Source organism: Rhinoraja longicauda, chromosome 8 (genome assembly GCF_053455715.1).
Source record: "Rhinoraja longicauda isolate Sanriku21f chromosome 8, sRhiLon1.1, whole genome shotgun sequence".
NCBI classification, from domain to species: domain Eukaryota; kingdom Metazoa; phylum Chordata; class Chondrichthyes; order Rajiformes; family Arhynchobatidae; genus Rhinoraja; species Rhinoraja longicauda.
Window position 1 is genome coordinate 19,232,831 of NC_135960.1, and position 12,603 is coordinate 19,245,433.

The window sequence follows — 12,603 nt, forward strand, 5'->3', positions numbered from 1 at the left end:
CACCCCCAGTGTGAGAACCATACTCTTCAAATCTCTGTTAAGCTTCTGGTTGCTAGACATTTTAATTCTCCTTTCCATTCACAATAGACCTTTCTGTCATCAGCCTTCTCCACTGCCACAGTGAGGCCACGTGTAAACTGGAAGAACGACACCTCAGATTCCGCTTCGGTAGCCTACAACCCAATGGCATGAACATTTAATTCTCCAATTTCAGGTAATATTTCTGTTCTCCTATTCTCATCCACCTTTGTGATATATTCTCCTCATCCCCTGAATGCTTACCTTTTTCCCAGCACCCCATCCTTTCCTAACCTCTTTCTGCTCATCTCCCACCCTTCCCTACTCAGAATTTCCCTTTCTATTTTAGCTCTCCTCTTTCCCATCTCCCTGTCCCCTTCCACCCATATCCAGTTTTATATTTCACTCCTCCTTTTCCTTCTTTATCTTGCACCCTTTTGGCTCCATTTCACCTCAAGCCTTGGTTATTATCTCCACCCATCTGGCAATCACCCCACATCATCTGTATCCATCAAGCACTTGCAAGGTTTTTCCCAAGATCTACCTTTCTTTACCAGTCTTCTCCTCTCTACTCTATCTGTCTGCAGAAGGGTCCCAACCCAAAATGTCATCGGTCTATTTCCCCCCACAGATGCTATCTGTACTGTTGAGCCCTTTGTTTTTACCCTCTTTTAAGATTCTTTCCACTAATTTGAGACTCTCCAACCCCAGGGAAAATCTCTGAATATCCATGCTCTCATTAATTTATGAACCTTCCTAAGGTCACATCTCAGATTCCTGCATTTCAGTAAGAATAAATTCAATCCAGAGGAACTGAGCAGGTTAAACAGCATCTGTGGAGGCAAAGGGAGGAGGTCGATGTTACAGGTTGAAACCCTGCATCAAAAACATAAGGTCATAAGGAATTGGAGTAGAATTAGGCCATTCGGCCCATCAAGTCTACTCAGCCATTCAATCATGGCTGATCCTTCTCTCCCTCCTAACACCATTCCCCTGCCTTCTCCCCATAACCTCTGACACCCATACTAATCAAGAATCTATCTCTGCCGTAAAAATATCCACTGACGGCCTCCACAGCCTTCTGTGGCCAAGAATTCCACAGATTTACCACCCTATGATGAAATAAATTTCTCCTCATCTCCTTCCTAAAAGAACGTCCTTAAATTCTGAGGCTATGACATCTAGTCCTAGACTCTCCCACTAGTGGAAACATCCTCTCCACATCCACTCTATCCAAGCCTTTTACTATTCTGTATGTTTCATTTTTCATTCCCCCCTCATTCTTCTAAACTCAAGTGAGTACAGACCCGGTGCTGACAAATGCTTATCATCGGTTTGTAGCGACCATAGAGAATGGTCCAGGTCGTCGAACCCTCGGATTGGCCAGCGAGGTCACGTGTGAACGCGACCATGGGGATTGGTCCAGGGAGCGACACCGCTGATTGGCCAGCGTGGTCATGTACGCTTTTGGCGCCCGAAATGTTCAGTTTGGCGAAGTCTTCGAAGAAGACAGTAAGTTTTTGATGGTTGTCCTTTACCTTGTTGTTTAACTCTGTATTCGAATATTGCGGCTGCAATAAACTTCTTCTACAACCAACAAGTTTTCGGACTCGCCATATTGGTGACCCCGACGTGATCTGGACGATCACCGACTATGCAGGAACCCGACGCCTCGTTGTCAATGGCCGCGCCGGGCACACCGGAGTTAAGCGCGTCAAGCGTTCACCTTCCGTTGTTTTGGACGCACGCACCGCAATCTTGGTTTATCCACACCAAAGCTCAATTTCATATAAAGAAGATATCGGACGACTCCACGATGTACTACTACCTCGTCAGCGCTCTATCGTCGGAGACGACCACGCGCGTGATGCGGTTCATCGTTAATCCACCTGCGGAAAGCAAGTACGAGGCCATGAAGAAAGTGTTACTGCGAATCTTCGGGTTTATTAAGCATGGTGGTGCTGCAAGACTTCTGCACCTACCGGATCTTGGAGACCGACTGCCTTCCGTCCTCATGTCCGAAATGATGATGCTAGCCGGTGAGCATACGGATTGCCCTATGTTCGAACAGGCATTCCGCGAGAAGCTTCCTGAGGATGTCCGACTGCTGCTCACGGATTGTTCTTTTAAGGACCCCGAAGCATATGCAGCGAAAGTGGACGCGCTCATAGCGGCTAAAAACAAGACAAGCGGTTCGATCAACAAGGTCTCGACATCAGTGACCACGCCACAGCGACGTCAAGATGGCGCCGCGTCTCCCGCCAATTCTCCGAAAGCCCGCCAAAAAGATCCGCACAAGCGCGGCTGGTGCTATTATCACCTACGATGGGGTAGCGAATCCCGCAACTGCCGCTCGCCTTGTACCTTCGCGGGAAATGCCTCGGCCGATCGTACATAGGGGCAGTTACGATTGGCCAGAACCGGCGCCTCTATGTCCATGATCGATTCACGGACACAGAATTTTTGGTGGACACAGGAGCCATCGTCAGTATAGTGCCGCCGACCGACCTCGAAACCAGATCGGGTAAGACAGGTCCCACCCTCATCGCGGTTAACGGCAGCCCAATTCGCACTTTCAGTATACGGAAGATGTCCCTTGTGTTAGGCCTCCGCACGTACGAATGGCCATTCATCATAGCCGACGTCAGACAAGCGATCCTGGGCGCAGATTTTCTCTGGGCTTTTTCACTGGTCCCGGGTGTCCGCGGTAACGACCTCCGACCCTCCGCCAGAGATGAGCACGTCGCTCCGACAATCGTCTCCCCGCCCAGCCCTACTGTCCAGGCCGTCGTCGCGGCCCCTGACTCGTATGCTGAGATCCTGGCGGAGTTTCCAGAGCTGCTCATTCAACGTTTTGACACGTCTTCGGCCAAGCACGGCGTGGTCCATCACATCCGCACCGAAGGCCCTCCCGTTTTCGCTCGGGCCAGGAGACTACCGCCAGACAAACTGGTGGTGGCACGGGCGGAGTTCAGGAAGATGGAGGAAATGGGAATTGTCCGTCAGTCTGACAGCCCGTGGGCCTCGCCGTTACATATGGTCTCCAAGGCATCTGGGGGGTGGAGACCATGTGGCGATTATCGGCGTCTCAATGCTGTCACCACGGCTGATCGCTACCCCATACCGCACCTACAGGACTATTCATCTGGGCTGGAAGGAGCGGTGGTGTTCTCCAAAATCGATTTGGTGCGAGGATACCACCAGATCCCGGTGCGACCGGAGGACATACAGAAAACTGCAACGATTACTCCGTTCGGGTTGTTTGAATGGTTGCGTATGCCTTTCGGTTTAAAGAACGCGGCACAGGCTTTCCAACGACTGATGGACCGCGTGGGCCGGGGTTTACCCTTTTTGTTTATTTATTTAGACGACATCCTGGTCGCCAGCCCCTCAGTGCAGGAACACCAGGCCCACTTGCGGACCGTGTTCCAGCGGCTCCAAGACCACGGGCTCATTATCCAACCCTCCAAGTGTCAATTCGGCCTCCCTGCTCTTGATTTTCTAGGGCACAGAATTACCCCTGCCGGCGCCTCCCCTTTGCCCGAGAAGGTGGAGGCTATCCGGGCATTTCCCAGGCCCACCACAGTAAAAGGGCTACAGGAGTTCGTAGGCATGGTTAATTTCTACCATAGGTTCGTTCCGGCAGTTGCGCGAGTCATGCGCCCGCTTTTCCAATGCCTTGCAGGAAAACCGGTAGAGTTGATATGGTCCCCGGCCGCAGAGTCGGCTTTTACAGCAGCTAAGGCAGCCTTGGCAGACGCCACCATGTTGGTCCACCCGAGCCCCTCCGCCCCCACGGCCCTGACGGTTGATGCCTCTGACGTGGTGGTGGGCGGGGTTCTGGAGCAGCAGGTCGGTGGCCGTTGGCAGCCTTTAGCGTTTTTCAGCCGGCAACTAAATTCGGCCGAGCTGAAGTATAGCGCATTTGACCGAGAGATTCTGGCTCTCTATTTAGCTGTTCGTCATTTCAGGTACTTCCTTGAGGGCCGCCCATTTGTGGCCTTTACGGACCATAAACCATTAACATTTGCTTTTTCTAAATTGTCTGACCCATGGTCGGCCCGCCAGCAGCGGCACCTGACTGCTATCTCCGAATTCACCACCGATGTCCGTCATGTCGCGGGTAAGCTTAATGCCGTTGCTGACGCCCTGTCTAGACCTGCTTTTCCCCCTATTTCGGCGGTGGACTGCGAAGTGGATCCCCAGGAGCTTGCGGAGGCACAGCTTCTAGCAGATACCGTTTCGACATACCAGTCCACCACTTCGGGATTGAAGTTGGCCCAGGTAGCTTGTGGGTCGGAAGGCACAAAAGTCTGGTGCGATGTTTCTCTTCCCCGTCCCAGGCCGGTAGTACCGCCCTCCCTTCAGCGCCGGGTTTTCGATGCCATTCATGGGCTGGCGCACCCGTCCATCCGCTCCACCTCTGCCTTGGTAGCAGCTCGGTTTGTCTGGCATGGCCTACGGAAACAGGTAGCGGGTTGGGCACGTTCCTGCGTTCCCTGTCAGACCGCTAAAGTCCAGCGCCATGTCCAGCCCCCCGTACAGGATTTCGAGGTCCCAGCGGTTCGCTTTTTTCACATCCACGTGGATTTGGTCGGGCCTTTGCCTTCCTCCCGGGGCTACACCCACTTCCTCACGGTGGTGGATCGGTTCACCCGGTGGCCAGAGGCCTTCCCATTGTCTGATATTTCATCAGCGTCTTGTGCTAGGACTTTGGCCCTTCATTGGGTAGCTCGTTTCGGGGTCCCGGCAGTTATTACCACTGACAGAGGGCCACAGTTCACTTCGTCCCTCTGGGCCGCGCTCGCAGAACTGTACGGTTCCAAGTTACAACCCACTACTGCATATCACCCCCAGGCAAATGGACTCGTAGAAAGGTTCCACCGTCAACTTAAGGCGTCCCTCAGTGCAAGGCTTGAAGGCCCGGACTGGGTAGACCAGCTCCCTTGGGTTCTTTTGGGCATCCGGACTGCTCCTAAGCTAGATCTCGGTGCGTCGTCCGCGGAGCTAGTATATGGCTCGACACTTCGAGTACCCGGAGATTTGTTTCCGGACCTTTCAGACCAGCTGCCTACAGTCCCATCAGTGTTAGCATCTCTCCGGGAACGGGTGGGCTCCCTGGCTCCAGTTCCGACTTCACGTCATGGGTGTCCCATGGTACATGAACCGCCTTCCCTGAAGGACTGTGAGTTTGTTTTTCTGTGAAAAGATTCCCATCGCGCCCCGTTGCAGAGGGTCTATCAAGGGCCGTTCCGGGTTTTGCGTAAGGGAACGGCTACCTTCACCTTAGACATGTGCGGCAAGAGTGAGCTCGTCTCGGTGTCCCGGCTCAAACCTGCACATTTGGATCCGGATCAACCAGTCCTGGTCGGTCAAACCCCTAGGAGAGGCCGACCTCCGTTAGTTCCGCTCAGTCCAGGACCCCCCGTTCCGACAGTTCCTCCAGGACCCCCCGTTCCGACAGTTCCTCCAGGACCCCCCATTCCGGTAGTTCCTCCAGGACCTTCCGTTCCGGCTGTTCCGCCAAGTCCGGAACCCCCGGCTCCTGTGGTTCAGGCTGTCCCTCTCCGTACTCGTTATGGTCGCGAAATCCGGCTCCCTGCTAGGTTCCGCACCTCGGGTTCTGGGGGGGGGGTCATGTAGCGACCATAGAGAATGGTCCAGGTCGTCGAACCCTCGGATTGGCCAGCGAGGTCACGTGTGAACGCGACCATGGGGATTGGTCCAGGGAGCGACACCGCTGATTGGCCAGCGTGGTCATGTGCGCTTTTGGCGCCCGAAATGTTCAGTTCGGCGAAGTCTTCGAAGAAGACAGTAAGTTTTTGATGGTTGTCCTTTACCTTGTTGTTTAACTCTGTATTCGAATATTGCGGCTGCAATAAACTTCTTCTACAACCAACAAGTTTTCGGACTCGCCATAGGTTAATCTACTCATTCCTGGGACATGTAGGAATCAATCATTAACCATCACTTTGCCTTCACAAATGCTCCTTGACTTTCTCACTTCCTCCAGCAGATTATTTTTTTTGCTCCCAATTCCAGGATCTGCTGTCTGTAATGCCTCGAGCGAGAATAAACCTAGCCTATGCAAACTTTCCCCATGCAATAAACCTTTCATTTCACACAATATCCCAGTGAATCTCTTCTGAACAGTTTCTAATGCAATCACATCCTTCCTGGAGTGCAGCAAATCAAAATCCATCATTAGACTGTTATAAGCAATGTACAATCCCAGCCAGCTTTGTTTTAAAGGAAAATATTACTGAGACCCACTACAATGTTAGTTAACAAAATGACTCAAAATGCAGAGCAGAATTCAGTGCAGAAAATCTTGGGTGCAGAAAAACAAAGAATACGTTATAAATAGTGGGATTCAAAGGAGTAGAATAATTGATATTGGAGTGCATATCCCCAGAAAGATAAAATGGGATTAAAAGCCCAAATATAAGACTTATTTTGACCAGCCATTACATGACGAGGAAAGTCATTACAAAATGGTGTAAACTTAAAGGTAGTCCACCAATAGAATACTGAGCACACTTGATCGCTTCATCATGCATGTCAGAACTCAATAGCATCGGGGTATAAACTAAACTAATTGGTGTAACGATTGAAAGGAAGTGGAGAATATAGAGTGGTGGTGCTTCAGGATTTACAGGCTGAAATGATGGTGGAGTCAATAACTTCAATTCATTTATAATGTATTTTGATGAGGACTTGGAGAGCTGTAACTTACAAGGCAAGTAAGAATAACCTAAACAATGGGCTAGAAGGCCTTATTACTGTTCTTAGAAATGTCTATGATCATGTGTCATTTTTACTTTAGAATTATTTGCTGATTTTAATTAATATTGCTGTAATTTTCATACAGATTACAGAATTGTTTTTAAAATATCATGAGTAAAGGCGATGAATTAGTCCAAGACAGTAATTGTCAATAATTGTTACTGTTTAAAGCTGTGTTATGAAGAAACATAAGCTTTGTCACCTTGAACGATGTTATCTAAGCAGCGGGACAATAATGGTAGTATAAGTGTATCTGGTTCATGAAGACTTTCATTTTTCGGTGAAGAGTTCTAATTCATCTGCTCATAGTCTCTCCACATAAGAGGTCACTCTCACTTCTGTTCCTTGAAATAGGCTCAGCAATGTACATTGGCTACAGGCTTCTTGACCCAGAGAGTTGAAGATCTTATGTTATATACATGCACCCTTACAAGCATACTCTGCAATTCATTTGATGATGTAAAGGGAAAAAAAACACAGCAATGATCATGCGCAGCTTATAATCATGGTGCACATATAATATTATCCCATTTGCGCATTGCTGAAACTTTTTCAACCCAACTTTTCCTCCCACATCCCCAAAGATGTGCATGTAGGTAGGTTAATTCATGTTCATAAGTGATAGGAGAAGAATTAGGCCATTCAGCCCATCGTCTAGTCTGCTATTCAAGCATGGCTGATCTATCTTCCCCTCTTTCGTCCCATTCACCTGCCTTCCCCCCAGAACCCCTGATACCCGTACTAATCAAGAATCTATATATCTCTGACATAAACATATCGATTGACTTGACTGCCACAGCTACCTGTGGCAATGAATTCCACAGATTCACCACCCTCTGACTAAAGAAATTCTTCCTCAACTCCTTCATAAAGGAATGTTCTTTTATTCAGAGGCTATGACCTCTGGTCCTAGACTCCCACACTATTGGAAACATCCTCTCCACACCACTCTACCCAGACGTTTCACTATTCAAAATTGGAGACTGTAAATTGCCCCTGGTGTGAAGGTGAGTAATAGAATCTAGGAATGTGAGGAGAATTTAAAACATAGGATTAAAATAAATGGTTGGCACCTAATCGCACATGTTACAGGTTCTGAATGGAACGACCAGCGTTTATGCATTTAAATGGAATCAACTCTAAAACTTCGACACAGAGAGAAGCACAGAACATTATCTTGCTGAAAGTTCCCTGCATATAATCTTCTTCTTAAATCTACCATTGAATCTCCTTATCCTATCTTTTCAACAGGAGAATTCTAAACATTGCAACTTGCTGCATTAAAAGTGCTTCTTCGCTCCCCCTAGTTTTTATCCATAATTGGCTTGTAAATGGGCAATCAGTAATCCCGTGACTATTTTAAATGCCAATTAAATTCTAACATTATGTTTATTATATTCTATCCTAGGGGAAATGGGCAGAAGGTTCAGAGGTTATTGGAATTACCACAAACCACTTTGGATTCTCTGTAATGTGTATGTTATGAAAGAAATTCCCAGAAGAGTAAAGGATGTCTCAAGTGCTTTTTGCCTCAGGATTCTAAATCAGACAATGCGTTTGGAGTCCCCCTATGGATTTCAAGGGCTCAGAGCACCATATTTTTATTCAGGGGATGTATTTCGCTGAGGCAACACGTTGAAATATGATGGATTATGGGACCCTGTTAGCATATGACTCGTTTAGCCCAAAGATTACTGTAAAACATGATGAAAGTGGTTGTCGTCTTCTATTAATTTATTAACCAATGTATGAGAACATTGTTACTTCCAGATATTATTAAACAAATGCATAGGTTTGGGGGTCATCGACTCCACCATCAATCCACAGTCAAAAAGGCCCAACAGAGGATGTACTTCCTGCGGCAGCTGAGGCCACAGGCAATGATAGTCCAATTCTATACTGCCATCGTAGAGTCTGTCCTCACCTTCTCCACCATGGTCTGGTTTGGCTCAACCACCAAGCACGACATCCGGAGGCTGCAACTAATCATTCGATCAACTGAGAAGGTTGTTGGCTGCAACCTTCCCCCCATTGACGATTGTACACTGCAAGGGCCAGAAAGCGAGCGGGCAAGATCATCTCTGACCCTTCTCACCCTGGCCACAAACTCTTTGAAGCACTTCCCTCTGGAAGGCGACTCTGGACTGTCAAAGCCGCCACAGCCAGACATAAAAACAGCTTTTTTCCGCGATTAGTAGCTCTACTCAATAACTAAAAGTCCATAGTCTCTTTTTGCTCTGGTTTATTTCACTCACATGTTTAAACTGTAATGTTGTATTCTTAATGTTTTAATGTTTTACGCTTTATCCTTAATTGTTTACTGCATGCTCATGTTGATACTTGCGAGCGGAGCACCAAGGCACATTCCTTGAATGTGTACATACTTGGCCAATAAAACTTATTCATTCATTCATTAAAGGTTTGCTTAAAAATAAACTAGCCATATTGTGAATGTTAGACATCACCTTTGGCTTGCAATATTTGATATCAGTGACGGCTTATGTCTGGATAAGTTGCTCAATCATGTATCCCCTGCTCAAGTTATTTTAATTTTCTACATGAATGAAAGATCTTACACTCTGGCAGTGTTTGTAAAATGCAATGATAAAGATCCTACAAAGCCACTTTCAGATTCCCATAATACACATTTGAAGTCAGTGTCACTTATGATCATTGTACAGTTATATTGTGCACACAGAAGATAAATTACTTTTAATGCAGACTATATCCTTACAAAGGTGTATTTGAAATAGAAAAATGAAATTAATTCACTAATACTGGCTGGGGGAGCGGAGTAACTTGTGCAATGTAATAGTTGAACATGCCTGTATTTTCTGATTAGAATCTAAATAAAAAAATATTTGAATTATTTATCTTCTATTAATATTCCCCCATTAGTTTTGTATGTTGGAGACTTCAAATTCACTGATGCTAATGCAGATTGATAATTTTCAGTCCTTTATTAAACTATTCTAAAGATGATCGACAAGATGTAAATACAAACAGATCAAGAAAACTGGTTGGAATAGTGATTTTGGTAATGTACAAAGTGAGTACAGGACTACTGCACTCCTCAGTTATTCCACAGTGATCTTACTCCAGTATTTTGGTGGAAAGGCCAAAAGACATAAGAGCAGAATTAGGCTATTTGGTCCATCGAATCTGTTCTGCCTTCTGATCAATTTTCCCCTCTCAACCCCATTCTCCTGCCTTTGCCTCATAACCTTTGACGCCCTTACTAAACAAGATCTTATTTATCGTTGCTTAAAAAATTACCAATTGCTTGGCCTCTACAGCCTACTGTGGCAATTAAATCCATAGATTCACCACCTTCTGGCTAAAGAAACTCCTTCTTATTGCCATTCTAAAGAAACATAGTTTCCAGGACCATGAATCTGAAGTATTGAAACTCATGGATAGTTAATGCTTAAAAGACTGAAACCAAATTGTTTGTTTCAATTTTTATTCACATTCATCAACAAGTTATCAAAAGACATAGACTTGAATAACTAGTGAATAAATAGGCACAATAATTAAGGAAATAACAATTATTATTGACCTCTTCAGTAATAACATGAAAATGATGGCTGGTTGCTGTGGATTTCAAGATTTCTATTCATGGCCTGGGTTTACACCAGAAAACAATTTTGAAGTAAACAGTTACAATGAGAGATAATTTTATAGCGTTTTGGGGATTATACCTACATTTGGGGCAGCACAGTACTTCACAATGCCAGAGACCAAGGTTTGATGCTGAATTTGGGTGTTGTCTGAGTGGAGCTTGTATGTTCTCCCTTCGACCACTTGGGATTCCTCTAGGTGCTCCAGTTTCCTCCCACATTCAAAATACAGGCAGGTTTGTAGGTTAATTGGCCTCTGCATATTACCCCTAATGTGTAGGGAGTGAATGTGAAAATGCGATAACGTAAAACTCATGTGAACAGGTGATCACTGGTCAGCATGGGTTCAGTGGGCTGAAGGGCCTGTTCCCATGCCATATCTTTCAATTTTCATTTTCACCATCAGTGTATTATTTCAAAGAGCCCTGGCTTGATAGAGGTTTATATAATTAGGAGAGGTATCGAGAGGCTAGTCAGTCAGATTCTTTTTTCTCCAGGGTGAAAATGTCGAGTACTAGAAGGCATAAATTTAAGGTGAAAAGACAAAAGTTTAAAGATGTGCAGGGTAAAGTTATTTTACAGAGTGGTAGGTGACAAGAACGAGTTGTCAGGGTTGAGGTGGCAGCACATCTGTCAGTAGTGCTCAAGAGGTTTGTTAGTAAATTCCAATTAAAACACAAAGTACTTGTGCTATAACCAGGATAAACACTCAACTTAAAAAAACAAGCCTAAAACCAAAGTATTATCTAACTAAATACACCATTGGACCATATATGACTTCATATGTAAAAAAAACCCAGCTACCTACACATTAATTAGCTCTTAAAATAAACTAATCCTGTAGATGCAAGTACATCATTGGGGTTCTCAAGTGGGCACTTCCCTTCATTGGTGTTTTGTTGAGTTAGGCCCATGACACCTTGGGAAGGCTCAACAGTTGGTTCTGGAGACCCCAAAAATATTTTTTGTATCGTTTGAAGTTACTTGAAGTGAAGCAGCTTAGTATTTTTCATTACATTAAAGAAATTATGCAAACATAGGTTGTTTACAGGTCATTTTTTCACCGTCAAAGGCATTCCTGCAGTGAATTCTGGATTTACGATATTTACTATGTTTAAGGTGCTACATAAATGCAGCAAATTAACAATAAATTAGCAGGTTGACACCAACACAGTTTGAAATCTCATAAGATTTTGCTTCTGACAAAACAGCACTCCTTAGGTGCAATGCTACCCTATCGATCTGAATTATGTGCACAAGTCAATGTATCTGAACCCACTAGCACTAACAGGATCGTTCCGAGTCAACATGGATTTACGAAGGGGAAATCATGCTTGATTAATCTTCTGGAATTTTTTGAGGATGTAACTAGGAAAATTGACAGGGGAGAGCCGGTGGATGTGGTGTACCTCGACCTTCAGAAAGCCTTCGTCAAGGTCCCACATAAGAGATTAGTGGTCAAAATTAAGCACATGGTATTGGGGGTGGGGTACTGATATGGATAGAAAATTGGTTGACAGACAGAAAGCAAAGAGTGGGGATAAATGGGTCCCTTTCAGAATGGCAGGCAGTGACTGGTGGGGTACCGCAAGGCTCGGTGCTGGGACCGCAGCTATTTACAATATACATTAATGACTTGGATGAAGGGATTAAAAGTAACATTAGCAAATTTGCAGATGATACAATGCTGGATGGTAGTGTGAGCTGTGAGGAAGATGCTATGAGGTTGCAGGGTGACTTGGACAGGTTGTGTGAGTGGGCGGATGCATGGCAGATGCAGTTTAATGTGGATAAGTGTGAGGTTATCCACTTTGGTGGTAAGAATAAGAGGGCAGATTATTATCTGAATGGTGTCAAGTTAGGAAAAGGGGACGTACAACGAGATCTAGGTGTCCTAGTGCATCAGTCACTGAAAGGAAGCATGCAGGTACAGCAGGCAGTGAAGAAAGCCAATGGAATGTTGGCCTTCACAACAAGTGGAGTTGAGTATAGGAGCAAAGAGGTCCTTCTGCAGTTGTACAGGGCCCTAGTGAGACCACACCTGGAGTGCTGTGTGCAGTTTTGGTCTCCAAATTTGAGGAAGGATATTCTTGCTATTGAGGGCGTGCAGCGTAGGTTTACTAGGTTAATTCCCGGTATGGCGGGACTGTCATATGTTGAAAGACTGGAGTGGCTAGGC

At 45.8% G+C, this 12,603-nt stretch overlaps 1 protein-coding gene across 2 annotated transcripts in view; it reads right to left on the bottom strand.

The window, feature by feature from the left end:
- The window catches only part of arhgap15 (Rho GTPase activating protein 15), a 630,681-nt gene that overhangs the window by 497,161 nt on the left and 120,917 nt on the right, over positions 1-12,603 (bottom strand). The gene's annotated exons all lie outside the window — the stretch shown is intronic.